The sequence below is a fragment of the Corvus brachyrhynchos genome, unplaced genomic scaffold (assembly GCF_000691975.1).
Source record: "Corvus brachyrhynchos isolate BGI_N302 unplaced genomic scaffold, ASM69197v1 scaffold92, whole genome shotgun sequence".
Classification (NCBI taxonomy): domain Eukaryota; kingdom Metazoa; phylum Chordata; class Aves; order Passeriformes; family Corvidae; genus Corvus; species Corvus brachyrhynchos.
Genome location: NW_008236973.1, coordinates 5,575,737 through 5,597,942, shown reverse-complemented (window position 1 = coordinate 5,597,942; position 22,206 = coordinate 5,575,737). Strand labels below are relative to the sequence as shown.

Here is a 22,206-nt window from a genome sequence, read left to right as displayed (position 1 = left end):
GTTTAGTATTTACTGAGCTTTGAAAATGCTCTGTTTTTACAACTCTGTGTTCTGCCTTGAAATGCTACTTCTGTATGTTAAGCATAAATACTGATTTTATAGTTCCACTGAGGACCATAACTACAGAATACCAAAGTGGAAGGGTGAGAGAATTTGGGTTTAGGATTAGGTGTTCTATAATTTATGAAAACAGCTACATTTTTTGTTCCTCAGCACTCTTTATTTCCAGCTGAAATAAACTGTTATTTTTTAGATTTCATTGTAAGGATGCTTTCATAGTTTTTGAATTGCTTGTCCTTGGAGTCTGCTGTAATTTCTAAATAATAATTTGCATTCAAAACTTGCTATATTATCTCTCTACAACATTCTTGCTGCTTTACCAAGGAAAAACTATCTATTCTCATGTGAGTGTTCTGTATGTCTGTCTGTGATTTGTGTGGCCAGCATGTATATCATGCATACCATGATGCATATATGTGCTGTGTGCTAATTGGGACTGCATCTTCAGCTTCACTGCTGGTTGAACCTGGGGCATGAAGCTGCTGTAGCCTTACTCTCTCAGACAGTCAGATCCAGTGCATTAAGTTTTTTTCCTGTTGCATTACTAGGTCCAGATGAAATGTTTAAGGTTCTTATGTGAAAATGAAATATGACACCATTAAAAGAAAATAAATTGTAACATTGCAGAAGGACAATCAGTCTTTATACAAAACATACACAGAACCTTAGAGGCACTTGCTAGGTCTGTCTGCAGACTTGGTGTCATTCTTGCTGCTCTAGTATTCACACCTTGAATCCTGTATACAGTTCTGGGCCACTCACTCCAGGAAGGACATTGAGCTGCTGGAGCAAGCCCAGAGAAGGACAACAGAGCTGGTAAAGGGTCTCGAGCACAAGTCCTGTGAGGAGTAGTTGTAGGAGCTGGGGTTGTTCAGCTGGGAGAAAAGGAAGCTTAGGGGTGACTTTATCCCCCTCTACAACTGTTGGAACCCTGGGTTTAGAAAATTTAGGTTTCTGGGATATATGTAACAATATGGAGGATTTGGGGTGTGGATTTGTTCTTCTTTTCTCCTCCTTCTTCACAAATCCGGGCGTTCTGGTATTGCGTCAAAAAACCCTCAGTGTGGATCATGAATAGTTACTTATTGGATTATAAGCAAAAACAAATTAGTTGGCATTCCATAATTGGGTGATTTGGACCTTAAAAGACCTTGGAAGTTAGAACTCAGGGCCATTTTTCCACCTTGTTAACTAAGATGCACACTCTGTGCAGCTGTATTATAGATAAGATATAATAAACATCTAAGTCCAAAGAGCAACCTAGCGTCTTCTGCCTTTTAATCCAAACTCTGAGTAAAAGAACTCGCGAAACAAAAGTAAGGAAAAAAAGAAATGAAACAAGAAAATCAACATACAACCACCTGAAAGGAGGCTGTAGTGAGGGGCAGGAAGAGGGGGAAGAAACTATTGGTCTTTTCTCCCAAGTAACAAGTGACAGGACAAGAGGAAACAGCCTCAGATTGTATCAGGAGAGGTTTAGATTGGATATTCGGAAAAGTTTCTTCACTGCAAGAGTGGTCAGGCATTGGAACAAGCTCCCCAGGGAAGTGCTTGAGTCACCACCCCTGAAGATATTTAAAAGACATGTAGCTGTGGCACCTGGGGAGATGGTTTAGTAGTGGACTGGGCAGTGCTGGATTTATAATTGGACTCGAAGATCTTAAAGGTCTTTTCCAACCTAAATGACTCTATGGTTCCCTCCTCATGTATCTTGGCTGCTGGGTGACCAGATGGCATCGCAAGGGTCCCCTGCTCACCGACTGGGGCTCGGGAGTGCAAGATTCCCTGCATAGCCAGCAAAATTTCTTGTCTTCTTCAGCTCAAGCACTGCATGTCTGCTCTGCCTTTTTTTTCTCAGATCACTGAAGCAATGAAACAAAAAGAATGCTCCTCCCTCACTCACACAGTGTCTGCCAACAAGTAGCCAAAAGAAACATCTTCCCAGGCTTGCCCCAGCAGCATCTGCTGTTTGTGTTCTAGGTGCCCAACAAGCCTATGTCTGCCAAAAAGGAAAGGGAATAGAAGAAAGACAGCAACTTGTTCCACCAGTGCTTAGGTGAGGGAGGCCTGTGTTACAGCAGAAGTTTCTCCCAGCACTAAACTTCCTCTTGAAAAACTCAAGAAAAAAAACAATATTCTCTATTCAAGAGCTAGAAAAAGAAAAAGGTAACTTGTACAGGAGTCATCATTCTGTATAAAAATGGATTAAGCATGGTAATATACCCCCTATTTTTCAGAAGCAGAAGTTGAGGCCATGATTAGGTAGCTCCCCTGCAACTGCAAATTGCTGTGAGGCAGACAAAACGAAGAGGAATAAAAGGAAAATCTATACATAGTATTAATCACAGATAGTTGCCCAAAGGCCTAAGAGTCATTATGATGCAAATATTTCTTTATTATTATTTTGATTCAGGCCAAATTCAGACCTTACCTAACTACATTTATTGCTTCATTGTTTCATACTCTTAATCACTAGTTTTTTGTTGTTTTGAATAGAAATGAAGGCAATTATTAATAATGGGGTTTCAAAACGATCCTTTAAAAATATTTTAATTAACATGGAATAATTTTGTTATGAAATACCAAACTATATGATGTCATACAGTAGGTAACAGGCCAAGGAATGGAAAAGACTAGTAGGAAGAAAGAGTCCCAATATGTAGCTTCATAAATCTTCTTAATAAAGGCAAGCAAATGACATTTCTTATAGCTGAGAAAGACTACAAACGTCTGTGTGCGACTCAAAGAAGCTTGAATCAGAAGAGGCATGCAAAAGGTAAGTTCATCTGTATTTCTTTGTGTTGTAAACATTCACTCCAAACTTTATATATATACACTTTATATATAAAGTGAAGTTGTGTGCTAGTTTCGGCTGGGGTAGAGTTAGTTTTCTTCACAGGGACTAGTATAGGGCTGTGCTTTGGATCTGTGTTGAACACAGGGTTGATAATGTAGAGACAATTCTGTTATTGCTAAGTGGGGCTTCCACAGAGACAAGGCCTTTTCTGGTTTTTTGTGCTGCCACACTGGTGAGGAAGCTGGGGGTGCCTTCGAGGCTGGGAGGAGACACAGCCAGGACAGCTGACCCCAGCTGACCAAAGGGATATTCCAGACCATATGACATCATGCTCAGAATACATACAGGGGTGGAGAAAGAGGAAGAGGGGGATGTTTGGAGTGGTGGTGTTTGTCTTCCCAAGTAACCCTTTTGTGTGATGGGGCCCTGCTATCCTGGAGATGGCTGAACACCTGCCTGCCTATGGGAAGCAGTGAATCAATTCCTTGTTTTGCATTGCTTAAATACGCAGATTTCCGTATTAAACTGTCTTCATCTAAACCCACGAGTTTTCTGTCTTTTACCCTTTCCATTCTTTCCCCCATCCCACTGATGGGGGAGAGAGTGAGTGGCTGAGTGGGGCTTGGTTGCCAACTGGGGTTAAACCATGGCAAGTTCTCACTTAGATTCTGCCTGCTCTTCCTTTTCATTGAGTCACTGAGACAGTAAGCCAGAAAAACTCACTGCATTTGCAGAATGCCTATCCTTGAAATGTGTGATAAGAGAAGTCCTGTTGTCCTGTTTGTCCATGGAGCTAAACAACAGCTGGAAAAATACCAGATTTGGAATTCTAGCTTCACATAGATAACATGCTGGTGGCTTAGGGGAATGATAGCCCAACAGGGTATCAGAATATATATACTTCAAATCTTAATGTACACCTTATCATTGGAAAAATTCTTTGACTGATTGAGAGGTTTTATAACACTTTCAAATTTTTCACTGGGTTTGGCTTTTACCCACCTGCTAGGGTGAAATAATCTGTTGTATTATCTGCAACTGTGCATGCCATCTCCCAGATATCTGAGATATATCCCTTATTCATTTCCAGCACGAATGAATTTCCAGAGTTTGTCCCTACTTTTTTTTCAGCAACTTTGAAATATCAGTATCATAATCTGCTCAGAAATAAAAGCAGCTGAATAAATTTGCAACTAATCTTTTGAATAATTTTGGGTTTATTTCTTGTAATTTTCTTGTGTTTAAACCCTGTTCAGCAAGATATCATCAGTTACTTAGCATTTACATCAGGATCAGGCTTCTTTCTTCAGGATGCTATAGGAAATTTAAGATGCTATCTGTATTCTTTGGATAAAGATCAGCCTCTTCAGACAGAGTTTTAGTTCCTGTCTCAAGCATTTTTCAGTTAGGGAAACCAGCCTGTACGAAAAGTTCCATACATCTCCAGTAAGATGCAATTTGTTCCTAAATGCTCTCCAACACTAAAACCGCTGGTATCTGCTGATGTCACCGCTACCAGAATGATGGAGACACTGAAATTGCTGAACCTGACTGAGCACATCCACCTTCCAAAGTGATTTACACAGAAAGATATGATGTGCTTGGGAAAACAGAAAAGTTAGCTTACTTGGTGAAAAACAAGTTTAAAAAAAAAATCCCTTCTTTTTCTTTGTCTTCAGTTAGGCAAGATTTAGACTATATTGCTTTACACCTTGAAATTCTTCATCTTCTTTGCAATCCACTAAATCACTACTCTGTCAGCAGAACTTGTGCAGGCTTGAAAGACAGAAACACAGCCAACACTCTCCGAAAAATGGAAATTTTTATGTGGCCTCTGAGTTTTGCAGCATTCTGTTTTTTCTTTTATTTGAAGAACATAAAATTAAGAATCGTCTAGATGCATTAGTGGAAGAAGATGGAGCTGAATAAAAATAATGCAGTGATAATTTGGATAACTGATTCTCCTAAGTAAAAATCCTCTGTCACAAGATGCTCTAACAAAGAAATTATTGAAGTCTGACTAACAGGAATGACAGTCAAGTCAGAGACATCCCAGGCTTTGGGTCTCACAGAGTGTCTGGCTTTTCTTTTCTAAGTGAAAGAACAGCCTGGAGTCAGACACGGATGGAAGGAAGAAAGAGGGGATAAAAGTCAGTGAAGAGACTTGGCAAGTCTCAGACAAATGGCAAGGCAGTCTAAGATGTTCTCTGATATGAAAACACTGCCACACAGAATGATGAAAACACATAGCAAAATTTACAAGTGAAGGAAAGAAAGTTTGCTGTGCTTCAGAGAGCTGGGGGATGAGGGCAGAGTGAGCAGAACTAGACGAAGAAAATCCAAAACAGCAACAAAAGGGCCTCCTGGAGAGTGTTTTTGCAGCCAGGGAGGGAGGACTGGTTCCCCAGCGGACCAGTCTTCAGCCCTGTCAGCAGCAAGTGGATGGACATCCGTTCCTACAGATGCACCATAGGAGGTCATTCTCTCCTCCAGAGTCAGGAAGTTCAAAAAGTTTTTCCCTTTTCACATCTGTTTTCCTGTTTTCCTAAATAGGGAAAAGATAGGGAGGCTATGTTTCTCCTGCTACAGACACCTTCCTTTACAGCTGTTTCTCTTTGTAACAGAGATAATTGTACTATATTACCTACAAAACACTGCTTATGTCAATGCTAAAGGTAACTGTGATTGCTCACGTGACTTCTGGTTTTAACTGCCTTTTGTTTCTTGCTTTGCTAAATTGTTTCAGTTTCTTCTAAGCTTGTTGATAAGGCTTCTGAAAGGCCCAGATAATGATAACCCCCACATGAATAAGAGTTTTTGCTAGTAAATGTGGTAAGTGGAGTAAGGGGACCTGGTTGCTAACTATGTCTTTGGATAGCAGTATTGTTTCAGGCACCTGATCTAAATTGTGGAACGTTAAAAGGAAAAGAAAAGAAGAGCGAAAAAAGGAAAAAGGAGAAATCCACTGGTCTTTGAAAGATCTTACACACCATGGAAAGGAAAATGTAAAAAAAGCCATTTTTCTGCTTTCCAGCCTACCTTTCAAGTATTTCAGCTACAGATTGTGCTTGATCTCCAGCTGCTCTCTTGACACAACATGGAAGAGTTATTTCTAATTCAACTGTCCTTAGAGGCAATAACGATTTTTTCCTGAAAATCTCACGTCTCCCTTCTTCACTGAATTTCTCTGCAGCATTCCCCACTGCATGACAGGTCCGCAATTATCATTCTTGAAAACTATTATTTAAAAAGTTCCAGTTTGCTCCTGAAGCTGTTAAAAGGTCTGAATTATAGGACCTGCAGCAAGAGAGCACCAGAGAACATTTCTGACAGTGTGCGGCCAATCGTGAATCGCATTTCAGCTTGATGGAAATGCTCAGACATTGCACCCCATTCAAATGATGTGCTGGTCCCTTAATCTAAAATTTTCTATTTAATTTTTTTTTTTTTTTTTTTTTTTTTTTTAGTTTCCCAATCGTTTTTTTTTCTTTTAGAATTATGACCTGGCAGTACAAGAATTCAGGGTGACAGAATAGGAGGAAATACTTTCTTCTTCTCTTTTAAGGGATGCAGGAAAATTCAAAAAAGTTTAGTTCAAAGAAGATGTTGCCAAAGAAGAGATTGTTCATTGAGATGAAAAAATGATAGGCAATTTCAGATATGAAATAAATCTTTAATAGCCACTTTAGGACATAACTTTGCTGGTAACATAAAGAATTCTGTCAGGATAACTTGCATTCTACAGAAAAGATAGACAAAGGATACAAAGGTTCAAGAGCAATTACTCAGCATGAGGAAATATAGAAAACAATGCTGAAGAACGGTAATGTCAGCAATGGCTTGACACAATAAACAGTGAGAGTGAAATCTTGTAGATTTGAAGATGGATAGAAGTCATCAGGAAGTTAGCAGCACTTGAAGATATCATACAGATTCGAAAGTCTGGGTTTCCCATCACCTCTGTTCCTTTTGTTCCCTCTACTAAGCTTATGAACCACATAAGCTCTTTATGTTGACTCTGAAGGCTGAAGAATCTCCCCTTAGGAAATACACACGTTCCCTGTTGCCAACAAGTAGCTGCACCCATAAGAAGCTCAAGGACTTAGATGCTCAAAACCCTTGCTTGATCCTTTGGGACACATCTAGGATTACTTTAGAAATGCAGTGGGAAGCTTTATAAGTGGGTTTGCAGATGACTCCACAAACTTTCCTGCTCTTATCCCAAAAGAGTTCTCTAAAACTTAACTGAAGATAAGGTTGGAACAGGGTATTACTAAAACATGCAGAAGGAAAATGACTTTTCCTCATGTAATGCCCAGTTACCCAAAGCATATAAATAACTAAAGAGCACTCAGGCAGATACACGGCTGTAAAGTAGGAGTTGAAAAGATCTATTGACTCCATCTGACATGCTTTGCAAAGCACAGCTACAGCTGAGCCGAGTGGTGCCATTCAAAGGTGGCTGATAAGAGGTAGCACAGCAGTCCTGAGGGGAACACACTTTGTGAACACAGACAGTGATTATGCTGAAAAAATTAACACCTCTAATCAAGCAGAGGATGCAAGGTCCAAAACACTGATCTTGTTCTCTTTATTGAAGAGAAATAAGCTGTTCTTTTATCCTAAACACTGTATCAGCCTGATGTTCACAGTGCTACAAGTCACGAAGCTCTCATTTTTTCACAATCCACTCTGAACACACCAAACTGTGCACAGTATGAGCTGATAAAGCTTGACTTGAGCATTTTTTCTGAATGTAAATTGCCATAGGCTTTAAAGGATTCCAGATCTCCCTCGGGTAGATACAAACTATTTTTAAAATGGATTTGATAACACATCTGTTTTAAAAGTCAATTTGAAACAGAGTATGTCTGTGTGCTAATGGCAGTAAATGGGATTGTGAAACATATGCTTCAGGCCTTTAAAAAAAAAAATGCAAGAATGTAAGGACACAAATAATAAAATAATAGTAATTCTAATTCACTCCATATTCCAGTCATTGTCCACACACATCCAAGTGTATGGACATCACAACAGAGTCATACTTGGCAGCTGTCTTTAAGTCAGCTTTGATGAAAACTGCAACTGAATTCCATGCTAACAGCAGCCAGGGCATAACATGGGGGCAGGGAGGCCTTCCATCTGGTAAAGGTTATAAAAGCTATTTTGTATGTGGGTATAAACATAAATACATACATCTGTACATACTTTTTACATATTTACATATATGTAGGTATACATACACACTTTTTGGACAAGATGCCTGCAGAAGATTTTTTACTTACCAGCAGAGTGTCATAGTACCAGCTCAGCCACTTGTATATTCCCACCTTGGAATGTCTCTTCTCTGATCTGAGCTCTCAGAGGGCACAAAGCATCCTCTGGGGGACAGAGATGCCTCTAAGAATAAGGTAAGGCAGGGTATTAGGGAGCTTTCCCATCTCCAAGGCAGACAGCAACTATGTGAGGAAACCCACTACCTACAGAGGGCAGGAGTGCGAGCCCCCCAGACTGCCAGTCCTGTGAGATTAGAACTATCTAATTAAAAGAGAAGCCTTGGTGGGGGAGGAGGCAGGATGGTACCACCACAGAAATGAAGAGTAAACAGATCTGTGCACTTTAAAATATGGTGGCAAAACTTCCATTATTTTTAATAGGGCCAAGGATTTACCACCTTTATAAAACCAACATGTCTAAAGTATTTGCCCACAGGCTGTCTCAGCACTGGATGAAGGAGCAAGCAGCAGTCTCCCACAGGTATTACTTCTCTGCCCTTGAACAGCAACTGGGACATGTGGAAATGGCAATTTTTGTTGGTGATTGATTCTGGCTCCAGAACCATTCATGTCTCCTTTCTCTGTCAGCATCTACAATCACAGTTTGCCAAACTACAAACAAAATTTACAAAAAAAAAAAAAAAAAAAAAAAACAAAAACAAACAAAAAAAAAAAAACCAAAAAAAAAAAATTACCTTTTCTCAAATTAAAAAAACAAATCTAAAGAACAAAGGAAAAAGAGAAAAGGGCACTTTGGAGTATCTTAGAGAATTAAATTGTCACATTTAGTCAGAATCATTTATCTCATCAAAAATATCTACCTCTACTCGTCACTTTGTTCTCTTTTTATGCCATTTCTACAAAACTATGCTACAAATCAGTGGGCTTAAAATGACTGTTTCAGTCAATGTTATATGGAACTGTATGACGCAGTCAGAAAAAAAAAGACTCTATACCATTGCCATTTTCTTGGAAAAGAAAGCAAAACAAAGCTGTGATTTTATTTTTTTTTCACATCAAATGCTGTAAGTGTTTGAGATAGGGGTAAAATTAACTTGTTGAAAATGTTATCTCTGCCCTCACATGCTGGATTCTTGCTAGGTCTGTAGGTCTGGCAACTCCTTAGGCACTTTCCAACTTGGCTAGAAAATTCCTAGAGAGATTATTTTGACTTGTTTAGAATTCCTTAGAACTGACCATTGTGCAGAGATGGACATCTATTCTCTAGTCTAAACGTTCCTTACATTGTAGACTAAGAATATTAGGAACCTGAGTGCTGTCTATGTTTGTCACTAAGGCATTAGAAGTGGTCAGAAGTATAGCTCTTGCTATAGTTGCAATGGCAGCATTTAAGTGGTAATAGGAACATTTCCATAAAGAACCAAATCCTTCCTTTCTTTCCTGACACAGAATTTAAATAAAAACTGTGTTGCTAAAACTTCAATGTCAAGGTGCCTAACAGAGTTTGTGCTCCATCACAGGGCGTCAGGGGCAGGAGAGTAAAAATGCCTCCACTTGCGAAGCGTGAGGGGCTCAAGACTGGCAGCACCCCAAAGTGTGGGCTGTGGAAGTGTGGTACCACAAGTTACCTCTTACTGTCAATACAGGAGAATTATTAAAAGAACCTGATCTCAACCAATCAGACGGGTGGTTATGAAACCATGTGGTAAAACAGGAAAATATCCCTGTAGGCAAAGCTGTCAAGGCTACAAATATCTAAAAGTAAAATTGGTATAAATAATTATCTGGAACCAATGAGGCAAGAAAGACAAATACTGTCAAGAGAGAATAACATACAAATTTAAAGCCCAGGCTGCAGGGAGATACATGAAAGCCAACCATTGTTATAAAGTACAAGATAAGAGGAACAATGCTGTGGTGATTCTTTTCAGTAGAAAAACAGTAGTCTTAAAAACAGTTAATCAAGCCCAGAATATTCATACATTGTAAGTTAATCTAACTTTGCTTCTCAAGTGTTCTTGCTTTCCATTTTGAACACAACTGAAGAAGATGAATATGTAGATTAATCTCGTCATGGAATTAATTTTCATCATAGCTGCTGAATATTTGTACACAAATACCATATTGCTGCAACACATCCTACACTATCAATTTGATACTGTGAATCCATGTGATACTGTTGATACTGTGAATGCCTCTTCGGAATGGATTAGTGAAAACTTTTAAAAGGTTTGTACTCTGATGTCAAATGATGCACACAAATATTTCTAAAGGGAATGCAAGAGACCACAAAAGTGGGGTTATCTGAGCTTCTCATTCTAATTTTTTCTGGCTTATAAAACCTTTGCCACTGCACACACCTTTGGGACTGTGGTTACCTAATGGGGCCAAACCTTTCCTACCTTTGTCTCTCCTGACAAGCTGAAGAGACATCCTGTCCCTTCCTGACAGACACAGGAGTCACTCAGAACAAGCTCCCACTCTTTTTTCTCCCCTCTCCTGCCTTTCTTTTCCTCCACCTGAGATGAAGCATTTTTGCCTAATTCTTAATCCTAGCACAGGTCCCAGTTTGTTATTTCTGATAAACTTCTTTGGCATTATGGGACTTCTTCCCACCTCGCTTCCAGACTGCTTCTCCTGTGATCCGAACCACAGGCAGAGTGCAGTGACCATCACTTCCCCACAACCCCAGGGGCCATGTCTTCCTTGTGCCCTCCCAACATTTGCTGTTGCTGTGCTGAAATTATTATAATCCCTGCAATTACCTGGACATCAGACAGCAATAAACTCCTGGATTTATTGCTATAATCAAAATTGCTCCTACCAGTATATATTGAAAGAAGATACTCATGAGGTGGGGGCCAAGGCCTTTAGCACCCATTCACACGAAATTCAGGAGTTACAGCACATGGAACAAGGGCAAAAAAATCTCTTCTTCCTTGCTGAGATTTCATGAGTAGGGAAGGCAAATATTTTCTCTTTCCCATATCTCAGCAAGATGTTGCTGTAGGCATTTGGCTTCCAAGAATAACCAAACTTAGAATACCAAGAAGATGCTGGAGGTCAAAGGTTTTTCTCTGAGGAAAGCAACTCTGCCAAGGAAGAGCAAGTGTCAGACTTCTCAGCTGCCAGTGCCAGTGCCACTTTGACCCTGTACCAGGATTCTCCTTTTAGTCTCAGCTTCAGATCCACCCCACAATATGCTGCATTGCATTGCAACTAAATATGCATGCATACATAGTCCAGAGTTATACTTTAAAAAAAACCAAACAAGTTAATTCATTACCAACTCACTCCTGCTAATGCTGTTTTGGTTGAAATTTGGTTACATTAATTTCTTCTTACCCATTCTCCCATGCCTTCCCTCTTACTGCATAAGCCTTTATTTTTCCCTTTAGTGCTCAACTTGTTTGCACACCATTGTAAAATGCTTAAACATTGCGTCTTGCCATCACAGTCAAAATACACTTTCATGCTGCTGTGGACCACACTGATTTAGAGAACTTACGTATTAAACAACCCAGTATTAATTATATCTTAATTAGTGCGTTTATAATTAATAGGCATCCCAGACTGCTGCTAGGACTGTGGTTGTGTTGTTTGCCTATCCTTAACATTGTTTTCTGATGAAACTTCTTTGATTTTGTATTATCATGAGACACGAAGACTTTCTTATTTTAAGTACCATTGCATAATTTCTATCTTACAAGGTAGCAATGCTGCATTTATTGTTTAAACCTTATGTGTACTAACACAAATAGATTTTCTAATTTTTAAACCTGTCTTTGGAGGAAAGTGACAAGCATATGAAAATAACAGTGTGACAAATTTTTAGTGTAAAAGTGTACACTTCTATAGACAATGGCAAACGTGAATAATGGTGTCATACCTGCCGCCACTCTGTAGTCAAAGTGTGACACCCTGGTTTGTAAAGTATAGCATCCTCATTTTTCTGTCTGGGATTTCTTGGACAGAAAAATATGTGCTATGTGGGTGCCATGGATTTTTTGCAAGGGTATGTAGTGACAGGACAAGGGCAAATGGCTTTAAACTGAAAGAGAGTAGGTTTAGTTTGGCTATTAGCAAAAAAATCTTTGCTGGGAAGGTGGTGAGACAGTGGAACAAATTGCCCAGAGAAGTTCTGGATGCCCCATCCCTGGAAGTGTTCAAGGCCAGGTTGGATGGGGCTTTGAGTGGAAGGTGTCCCTGCCCATTGCAGGGAGGTTGGAACTAGATGGTCTTTAAGGTTCCTTTAAACCCAAACCATTCTGTGATTCTATGATATAATGAAGAGTTGAACAGACAATACCAGAAAACTGCCCAAAATTTTCTTTTTTCTCAAAATTAGGAGAGAAATAGAAAAAAAATGTCAAGAGTTATAGATTACTTGTAAAAGCAGGATCATCTTTTCTCTTCCCTCCCCAAAAGGAAACAGGTATTAAATACGCATGCTTTTTACACAATTTACCTTGAGTAGATACCTTAGACATAAAAAAAAAAAGACAAAGAATAAGCAAATAACGAAATGGTCCAATTTTCACCCTCAAGAAGCCTGTAAACATATGGGAGAAAAAGCAGAATAAATACCAGAAAAGATAATAAAAAGACAGATGGAAAAGAATAAGAAACTAGGTGAAGTTAAGCAAAAATAGAAGTCTAGGAGATAAAATAAAAGGATAAAAACAGAAGGCAGAAATGGGAAACATACACAGAGAAAACAAAAAGAAAAATAATTAAAAAGTAGTAAAAGTAGGAGGATTCTAGTGAGACCAAATGATCATGGATCTGAGGCAAAAGAGTCTCAGCGAAAGAATAATGACAGAAAGTCATATTGCTTTAATCATGCTATATGGTTGCACTAGCAAAACTTCCCAAGCATTGACTCAGCAGTGTAGATCTTAATGTGTTTGTATCAGTAGAGCATATTCATAAAAGAAATGGAAAATCTGCAGGGCAGGAATACAGCTAATAGCCACAAAAGCAAAGCAACAGTCAGGTTGGAAGAGAGAAGGAATTGCAACAGTAGACACAGAGCAGCTTTTAATGGAGCCTCAAGTTGTATTGCAGAAAGGTTTCAATTCTACAATTGAACAATAGCTTCAGCTTTCAAACAAAAGTTTCCAGTCCCTGCATGGATCCTCTCATGCTGAGACACCTCAGATACAGACTTTGACTGCATACTTTCCGGTAAAAGGATATTTTGTCCTTTGCAGAGGATAAAATTGTCAGTTTACGCAATTTAATTTCCTCTTCACACACACAGTCACGGTTCTGAGAGAAGACTTAAAGCTTTGGGCTTCTAACTTCAGTCCTCTTCACTGTACGTAAGCTCAGGTCCAAGGCAGGTGGCAGAAATATCCACCTGCACACTGTGTAGGGGTCCGCCACAGTCAGTGCTGGACTCTGGGGACATAACCTGATATTTGCATATTTTGAACACCTTTCAAATGCAGTTATGAATCACATCAAAGAGAACAAGACTGCTGTACTGAGGGGATTTGCACCCAGCGTGCCAACATAAAGGAGCTCAGAGGTCTAGGCTGCAACCCCTCTGTAAGGTAGCACACACAAAAAGGAGGGGACGAGCTCCTCATCTGAGGGAGCAGTCTTCTCTGAGGCAGGTGTAAGGACACACAGGCGGAGAAGAAAAGAGGGGACTCTCCATATGGATTACACGCTGAGATTTACCCCCTGAAAAGGACCAGGATGAAAGCCCCAATTTTTGCCATCGTTCAGGGATTTTATAGGGGGGATAGGGAAGGCGGGGAAAGGGATTACAGCCAATGAGATGAGGGCAAGTAGGCGGGGTTAGCAGTGAGGGAACCAATGGGAATAACACATAGGAGGGACTTGGGGAAGGAACCAATGGGGTGTCAAGTACAGCAGAACTTTCTAGAACTAATACATATTAACTAAGGGAAATTAATATACATAGACATACATAAAACTGGGAGGGGAAAACAATCATCAGGAAACATGTAAATCATAGAACTGTGGAACTGTGGGTTCTCATCCGAGTGAGCTGCTTTAGACCTCGGTGCCTGTAGCGGGTTCAGTTCATTTAGGAAGAGGAGTCTCTCTTGCTCATACTATGGAGATATTATCACAATGAGATAACTGCCCGGGTTGGTTCTCTGCTCGCTTCAGTATCACGAGACAGCCGCCCGGGATGGTTCTCTGCTCGCATCATGTGGGAGTCCCCACGACTTGCAGCTTTTTCCACAACTGCTTTCGAGGGTCCACTCTTGAGCTACTGGGGTACAATTTTAAGGTTGAGCCGTTCAGAAACAAAAGTTCTCTTCACCCATCTCTGGGAGCATTTTCATCTCTGAGAACAGAGGCTCTCCGCCTTCCCTGGGAGAAAAAGGGTCCTCATCATCTTCACCTCTAGCACTATCTCTGGGAGCATCTCTAGGAACACAGGTCTTTCTCCTTCCGATTTGGAGCAAGAGTCCTCATCACTTCCATCTCTCGCTGTTCAAACTTCTCATCAAATCACAGCTGCTTCAGCATTTGTTTATTCCAGCACAGGGTGCTCCTGCTCACAAGTGCAGTTTGAACGCTCCACCCCCCATGCTTTGATGAAATTACAATGGGTACTCTGATATATCATAGTCTATCACCACCATAGCTTTACAACAGATTTTCAGCTTCAAGTATCTCCTCTTTCTCCTCCCTCAGGTTTTCAGCTCTTCACAGCACTAAAAGGGTTAATCTCACCAGGGTCTTTCAGCTGGAATTTCACCTATCGCTGTTGGTCACATGATCTTTGCCAGGCAGGGGGGCAGCTTCGGCTGAATCTTCATCTTCAGTCCAGCCCAAGCAGAGCCTGGCCCGGGGCCCTGCGGACCCCATACGGGCCCTGCAGCTAAATGTTGCCGCATCGGAAATGAGACAGAGCTCCCCCAGGCTTTGTCCATTCTTAAATGTGGACCACAGAGGCAGTCAAAATTTTAAGTGGCTTAAAAGTTTGTCAATATTCAAACTGGCCAGCTGATAGGTTCTGCCAGGTCACAGAGGAAGCTGTAAGCACCTCTTTGCAGGAAAATCCAGAGCTATGCTTGCTAACCCATGACAGTGTCTGACCACGAAGCTTAGTGTTGGTGGGATCTTCAGTGGTCAGAGTGGCTGGAGCTACTTGCACCACCACATTGTACAAACTAACCCTCCTTTCTCTTGAGTTTCATACCAATCACACTGCATTTGAGGCACCATGGATATCAGCTGACTGAACCAGTGCTTGGATGCCAAGGGCATCTCAGTAGATCTGATAAGCCCGATAATTCATGCACAGATGGACAGCAGTAACTGTTATGTTCATCCCTTCCTACTACTACTACTATTTTTGCAGCTGGTTTGCTTTCTTAGATAGAGGATAATAAAGATCCACATGATAGAGACCAGAGTCTCTATTATTAGTATGTAAAAGCAAACTTCATTAATGTTTACTGACAGCACAACTACTTAAGTGATTCAGTCTGGTGTCCTTTAGTCACAGACTCTTGAGGGCTGAAGCTTTCTACATAGCAGCAGGGACCACTTCCACAATAAACACTGATGCTCAGTTAATCCAAGTTCTAATTAATTGGTTTTCTTCTACTGTGTATTCACATTTAAAAGAGATTTTTATATCAGTTTATCACATTTAACAAACCAGCACAAAGCAGAGTTAGAACTGTTGTAATTATTGTATCCTTTTTCGTACCAAATGGATAGAGAGCATCAGTTTTATTTCTAGTGTGAGCAGGTGCATCATCACAGAAACCAGTCTTGAGCCAGGAATCTGGACCAAGATCCTTGGTAGGTCAGTCTTAAAGGTGACAGGGCTACACTTCACCATGTTATGTATTAATGAACCCAGGCCAGCAGAGCCAGAGAGGTCTCTATATTACAGAAATTTCCACGACAAAGCATAATCAGTGAAGTTAAGCTCATTAATAACAGAGCCAAGTGTATGTCAATGCAGTAGCAAGCAAACTTAATTATTAGAGAAGAGATACTTGATGGAGAGAGATTTTTGCCTCCATCAGCTTACTAAGCAGCTTCTTTCTCAGAGATGTGGATAGAAGGAGAGCTACATCTCCTTTGCTTTTTCTTGAAAATATTTGCTTTATAACACAGGCACAATAGATTTGCCAGCCAGGGTTTCTCTGGGCAGAAAATACAGGATGATCTTTCTGTGTTTTGGGTCACAGAAGTGTTACCATTAAGTGTGACAAATGTAACCTCTAAGTAGACCTTTATGTGTCAGCTTTCTCTGACCCCTCTTGTGAGTTGTCTATAGATGTATATGCCATCAGTCCCTTTATGTTACTATACTGGCTTGCATATTCCATCAAAAGAGCTTCTCAGTTTCTAGAAAAGGAACTAAATTTCAATTTCAGTTCACGTCTGAGGTCTCCAAGTATAGTGTAATTTAACATTAACACAAAGCTACAACATTTCCAAAGCTACTGACTTACAGGATCCTTTCTTTAGGAGACATTAAAGAGGCACCTGTTTATTCTGTATGCTGTATATGTGAGAAAGCTGCTGGAAGACTTGGGAGGGTTTCTCCTCCTCTAAAATAGACAAGAGGAATCAAAAAACCTTCCTACATGGGGAGAAAAAGAGCAGTTAGCAAAAATTTTCAACAGGACCACTTCAGGGTTTCATCTAAAAACACTGAACAACAAAACATTCTAGCTTGATCAGAAGAGTTAGAATTAGAATTAATAGGAACCATAATATCTCTTCAAAGGAGAATGTCACTGAGGTAGGGACTGCACTAAATTCTGTGCAAGGAAAGTACTACCTGAAGACTCATAGTCATCTGTGCATATTACACTTGCTAGACTTGTTTCCAGACCTGACATGGGCAGAGGCTATGGACCATCCGTATACCACAGGATTCTCTCTTTCCTGCGCACCTCCTCGGTTTTATCTGTCATTTACACTGCCCTGTTCCTAAATGCATGCACAGAAACAGAGACAACTATGCACAAAATTTAATGGGTGACAAGAAAATGCTTTGCACAACCACCTATGCTTGCACAAAAACATTATTAAACCCCACCTAACAGTGTTTGCAATGACATAAACAACTGCAAGGTACCCTGCAGGCTTTTTGGTTGTATCTCAGTTACTCTTTCCCTTCCATTTCAGTTGCAGCAGGAGAGAAATTGCCTTACAAGACACTTGCTGACAGTTGCTTACAGCCATGAAGCCCCATCCCATTCCCACTGGCCTCTATGACTACACCAACAACAGAGAGCAGGTCCTTCCAGCAGGCAAAATGATGCAAATAATTTCTTTCCAGGAAGCAGAGATAGTTGTGCAGCCAGGAGTTTGTTGGTGCTTCCCTTGCTTCTGTCTTCTCCAGAGAGCTTTCTTCATGTTCATTGTTTTTTGCTTTTGGTCCTGTGATGGCCCCCTTGGCTGCCCTGAGCAAATGTTTTCAGTTGTCATCGAAGGCAATGACTAACTATAAAGTTCCCACAAAACAGAACAACTCACTGTGAAATGAAGCTGCTCTAGGAAGCCACTGGGAACTGGGACCCACAGGATGGTTAAAGGGAGGTATTATTTTCATGCTACCAGTCAGAATTGGTTCTTGAACAGCCCACCAATAACAAAGTCCTACTTCTTGCTCCATTTCACCCCTGGAGAATTCATTGCACAGTCCTAAATCAAGTCTTCTGTGAGGAGAAGCCATCAAAATACAGGTGCAGACATGTCTCATGTCAGAATCAATGCCTCCATCCTCAGGGGTAAGTTTGGCTCATGAGCAAGGCTGAAGACATCCCCTCTCCTTTCATTTCCTTCCTTGAGCTTTGTCATCCTTCAGTTACCAAAGTAAGTATCACTGCTGTGCTGTTTGAAGCAGCTCTGAGTAATTCATCTCCCCAAGACATAATGATGATAACGCAACAGAAGTGAAAAGCTCACACCCAGGTGCCAGGCACCAAATAACCAGAAATGTAGAAAAGAGAGCAGGTCTGACTCTAACTGCCCTGTTTAATGGCATGGAGATTGGAAACTCTCATTTCTCATCTGCTGCATAAAATCTCTTGCCATCCCTTGCCTGTATCATCCTCTGAATTGTAATACAGGACACAGCATCTTCAGAGCTGCTTACCTCCTGCCATTATGAGACCTTTTTCTTTTAAGCATATTGAAGAGCTAAATATGATTTATGGTACACAAAATGCTTTGCTTAGCCTTATAGAGGTGAAAACTGTATGAATCTCTTTATGTTCTATCACTAAGATGTGTTTAGCATTCCACAATCAAATGTAATGCAAGTTGGCATCAGTTTTACTAAGAATAATAAGCCAAAACATAATGTGAATACATAAAAACTGTTGTTGACAGCCTGTTTACAAAATCGAGGACTTTAATGCAGATTTCGTTTTAGCACAAAACCTATTAACTTAATAAGAATACCATCTTCATCAGACAGCCTGTTATCCTCATTTGCACTTTTTTTGAGAAGTCTAACTTTCTCAGACACCCTGAAACTTGGCTCACTCACTGTCCTCACTGCCACTAATCCCATGGATTTCTGAAGATTTTATGAAAGCTTTTTTACGAATAAATATGGATGTTCTTCCCAATTCTCAGTACAGATAGGTTTATATTATCAAATGCTTGCCCTTTGGGAACACATCATTTTATAAACCTCCAAGTTTGGATTTGCATATACAAACAGGGCAATTAGATAAACATTTCTGTAGTTCAGCACCTTTTCAGGGACAAACCCATTCCCTTTCTCCAAGTTATGAAGGTCAGAGTAATAGAACCAAGATAAATAAACTTAAATATTCAATCTAAGCCCCAGTTCAGGAAAGCAGTTAAGCAAGGATTTCACCATACAAGAACACAGATGCCTTTTTAGAAACAAAATATCATTTAAATATTTATATATAAAAATGTTTTCCCGAATCAAGGACTTTCTCTGAAGAACATATGCTTAATACATCAGGTAGGGAGGAGATGTTTCACATGAACCTACCTGAGCTTTGTATGAGGTCCAGTTTTCTGTGATATCGTTATTAATCGTTATAACAGGAAAAAAAATAGACATTTGAAATCCAAGGAGGACTTATGCAGGGAACAGTGCACACAGAGAATAAAAGCAGCCATTTATCACAAAGGAACAAACGTAAGGTTGGTTGTGTAACTTTTATTTGGGTGTTCTCCCTCTTCTGAGTGTAGGCCTTGCAAACTCTTTCAATATTAGTGTATGCAGTAAGTATAGACATTGTCTACATATATCCATCAATAGAAAAATTTGTTGATGGGTTAATTCTTAATTTTTTTCCTGTGCAGAGATGCCAAGTTTGACAGATACTTTACAAGGGCAGCAAAATAGAAGACAAATCGTGCCTAATTTGGACCACAGAAAATTCATCCAAAATTTAATTATATTAGGGGAAATTTACTGTAAAGGTTTTAAAAACTCTTATAACAAATGCCAAATCTAAAATATAAATATTTACAAATTTAAATATTTAAAAATCTCCTGTCTGTTTGTATGCGTATATATAACAGATGTTCTCTGGATTTTGTTGCTATCTAAAGTTGTTTATAGCAATTAAAATGCAAAATATATTTCAATTTTCTGTAAATATAGAATATTTATATTAATTTGGAGGGCTTATCTAGAAACAAATTTCGAGTTCTAACCTGCTTTGGAGAAAACCTAACCACCTACTTATTTTTCCAGTCTGACAGTGGAAATAAGAACACTGGAAGTATTTTATTGCAAGAGAAAGGATTGTGTGATTATGTGTTTAATATTCATCTTCCCTTAATCTTGTTCTTGACAAGCATCTTGAACTGTCAAGTGGCCTTATTTACTGACAACACTGAAAACTGTGCCTATAATGACAATATTTATTATCTGGAATATATCTTGACAAGATTTCTCTTGCAATCACCATGTATGTTGTGCTTGTGCATACCTGATATCATATATAGCAGTTAACAGGTCTTTGAGCTCAAGCACATTATATTTGGACTTTTCATTGACTTCAGCTGGTATGGTACAAAACCTCAGCATACATTATTCATATCTTTCTTCAGCCTGACATTAATATTTCTTCCCATTTTCACAAAGTCAAGACAGAAAAATTTCTTCACATAAATTTTTGCCAGTCAAGTCACACTGCTTGGGGCCCGAGCTGGTGGATCTACAAGCAAACATTTTGCTCAGAGGTCAGAGTATTTGCCCACATTAATCTCCCAAGTTGTTTTTCCAACCAGATCTTAAAAATAAACAGTTGTGTGTTTCCTGAGATCATGGACTGATCTCTGCCTATGGAAATGCACATATCTTTAAGTCAGGGAATGTATGAATTAGATTTCATTACTCATAGCTTTAACCACCACTAAAAATCTGGATCAAAATTGAATAATTTATGTGCTATAATCAAACTAGCAGCACAAAGTTTGATATATTTCTATCTATCTGGTAAGTTGATCCTTATTTATAAAACCTTAAAAAATATATATGTACTCCACAGGTTTCCTTTTCTTAGGCGCTCTGGTAGTTTAAGAAATGAATACACTGGCTCTAATTGCAGCCATTTGAGTTCAAAAGTGAATTCAGGAAAGACAAAGGGAAACAAAACATCCCAAACCATTAACACTTCTGAGTCAATTAGAGGAGAATCTTAAGTTTTCAATTTATGTTCATGAGCCCCAGCACTGTCAGACTTAGTGTGATTTTTTTACTTCAGTGTCTGTAATGGTCTTCACGACCAATGCTTGAAACACACACAAGAGGTTATAGGTGGAAAGTACAATAGGTGTATATATTAAATAGAAGAAGACTATGCACATCACTGACATCAGGAAATAACCCTTTTTCCTACTTTCCTTAACTTGGTTTGTAAGTAACAGGGGGTTTTTCTCCCTCATAAACTTTATTAAGGATAAGTAGACAGAGGCCATCTGGAGAAAAGTGGGGCAGGAAAAACAAGTAAGTTAAGGTTTTGTTTGACAAATAGAGTGTGAATGATGAACAAGGTTTAAAATAGCAGATATTTATGAAAGGAAAAAATCTGGTGAACAATAAATGCAAGAGGAAAGAAGTTGGCATGAAAGGAAGCAGGAAAAAAAGAAAAATCTGTAGCTCCCTGCTGGATTGTGCCTCCTGTTGTAGCACTCTGCAGCAACCTTTCTCCTATTATCTTGTACAGTTAAGCAGCTCATACACCATGGACAAAGCAGTATGTGTTGATTTCTTAAGAATAGCAGCAAGTCTTTTACTCCAACCAGGATAATAGTAATGATGGCCAAGACCACATCTTGAGAGGGCTTTTTTCCCATTACTGATTCATTAGGCAAAGCTCTAAAAAACCACTGCTAATAAATCACTGCTGCCTATCAAAGTTGCAACAGCAACCTGAAAAGACAAAATAACAGTATGTGGTCAAATTTAAACATAGTGAAAACCCCTTTTGCTTTTTATTATTTTGAGTAGCTCTAGGATATTCCTAATCTTATAATATTCTCCCTAATAAGAAATGTGTGAAGAAAGGTTTATTCTCTCATCCTCTCCCTTTAGAGCATCTATGGAGGAAGATTTTAATCCTCCTCTCAATATATCACCAACACTCGTTGATTTCCAGTTGTCCTTAATAAATCGCTCAGATCTTCACATGCTGACTTCATCTGAGCTGGTTAGCACTTATCTGAATTGCTATGATTTCCTGTCATACATTCACTTCAGAAATACTAATTTAATGCTTCAGCTATTTCATTTTTTTTAATTTGGTTCCAAATCATTTTCCTAGCATCCCATTTCAACAAAGACAGAGGCTTATGCTTAGCATATTTATTTTCTATTTCAGGTGCCACTGATTTTCTGCTGTTTGGAACTTATGAATTCTTTAATGGGAGTTAATGTAGGGAGTAGCCATGTGATAGCTGTTACACTGATGTTTCCGTATTTTTATGAGTATCTAAAACAATAGATGGTGTTTGCATATAACTGCATATTTTGCTATGTGTTCAGTGATATTTATTTATTTTGCAAAACCCAAGGCATCCATATAGAAAAAGGGTCTTTAGTAAGGACTTCAGAAAGTTGGATATATTCAGGAAACAAGTATGTGAACAAATCCT

The 22,206-nt window shown here is 39.4% G+C and overlaps 1 long non-coding RNA gene across 1 annotated transcript in view; it reads left to right on the top strand.

Annotated features, from left to right (window-relative positions):
- LOC108445290 overlaps nt 1-22,206 on the top strand; it is a 45,703-nt gene that overhangs the window by 5,508 nt on the left and 17,989 nt on the right. Inside the window, exon 2 of the long non-coding RNA XR_001860102.1 lies at nt 2,771-2,836. This is a non-coding gene — a long non-coding RNA (uncharacterized LOC108445290). The remainder of the gene's footprint in view (nt 1-2,770; nt 2,837-22,206) is intronic.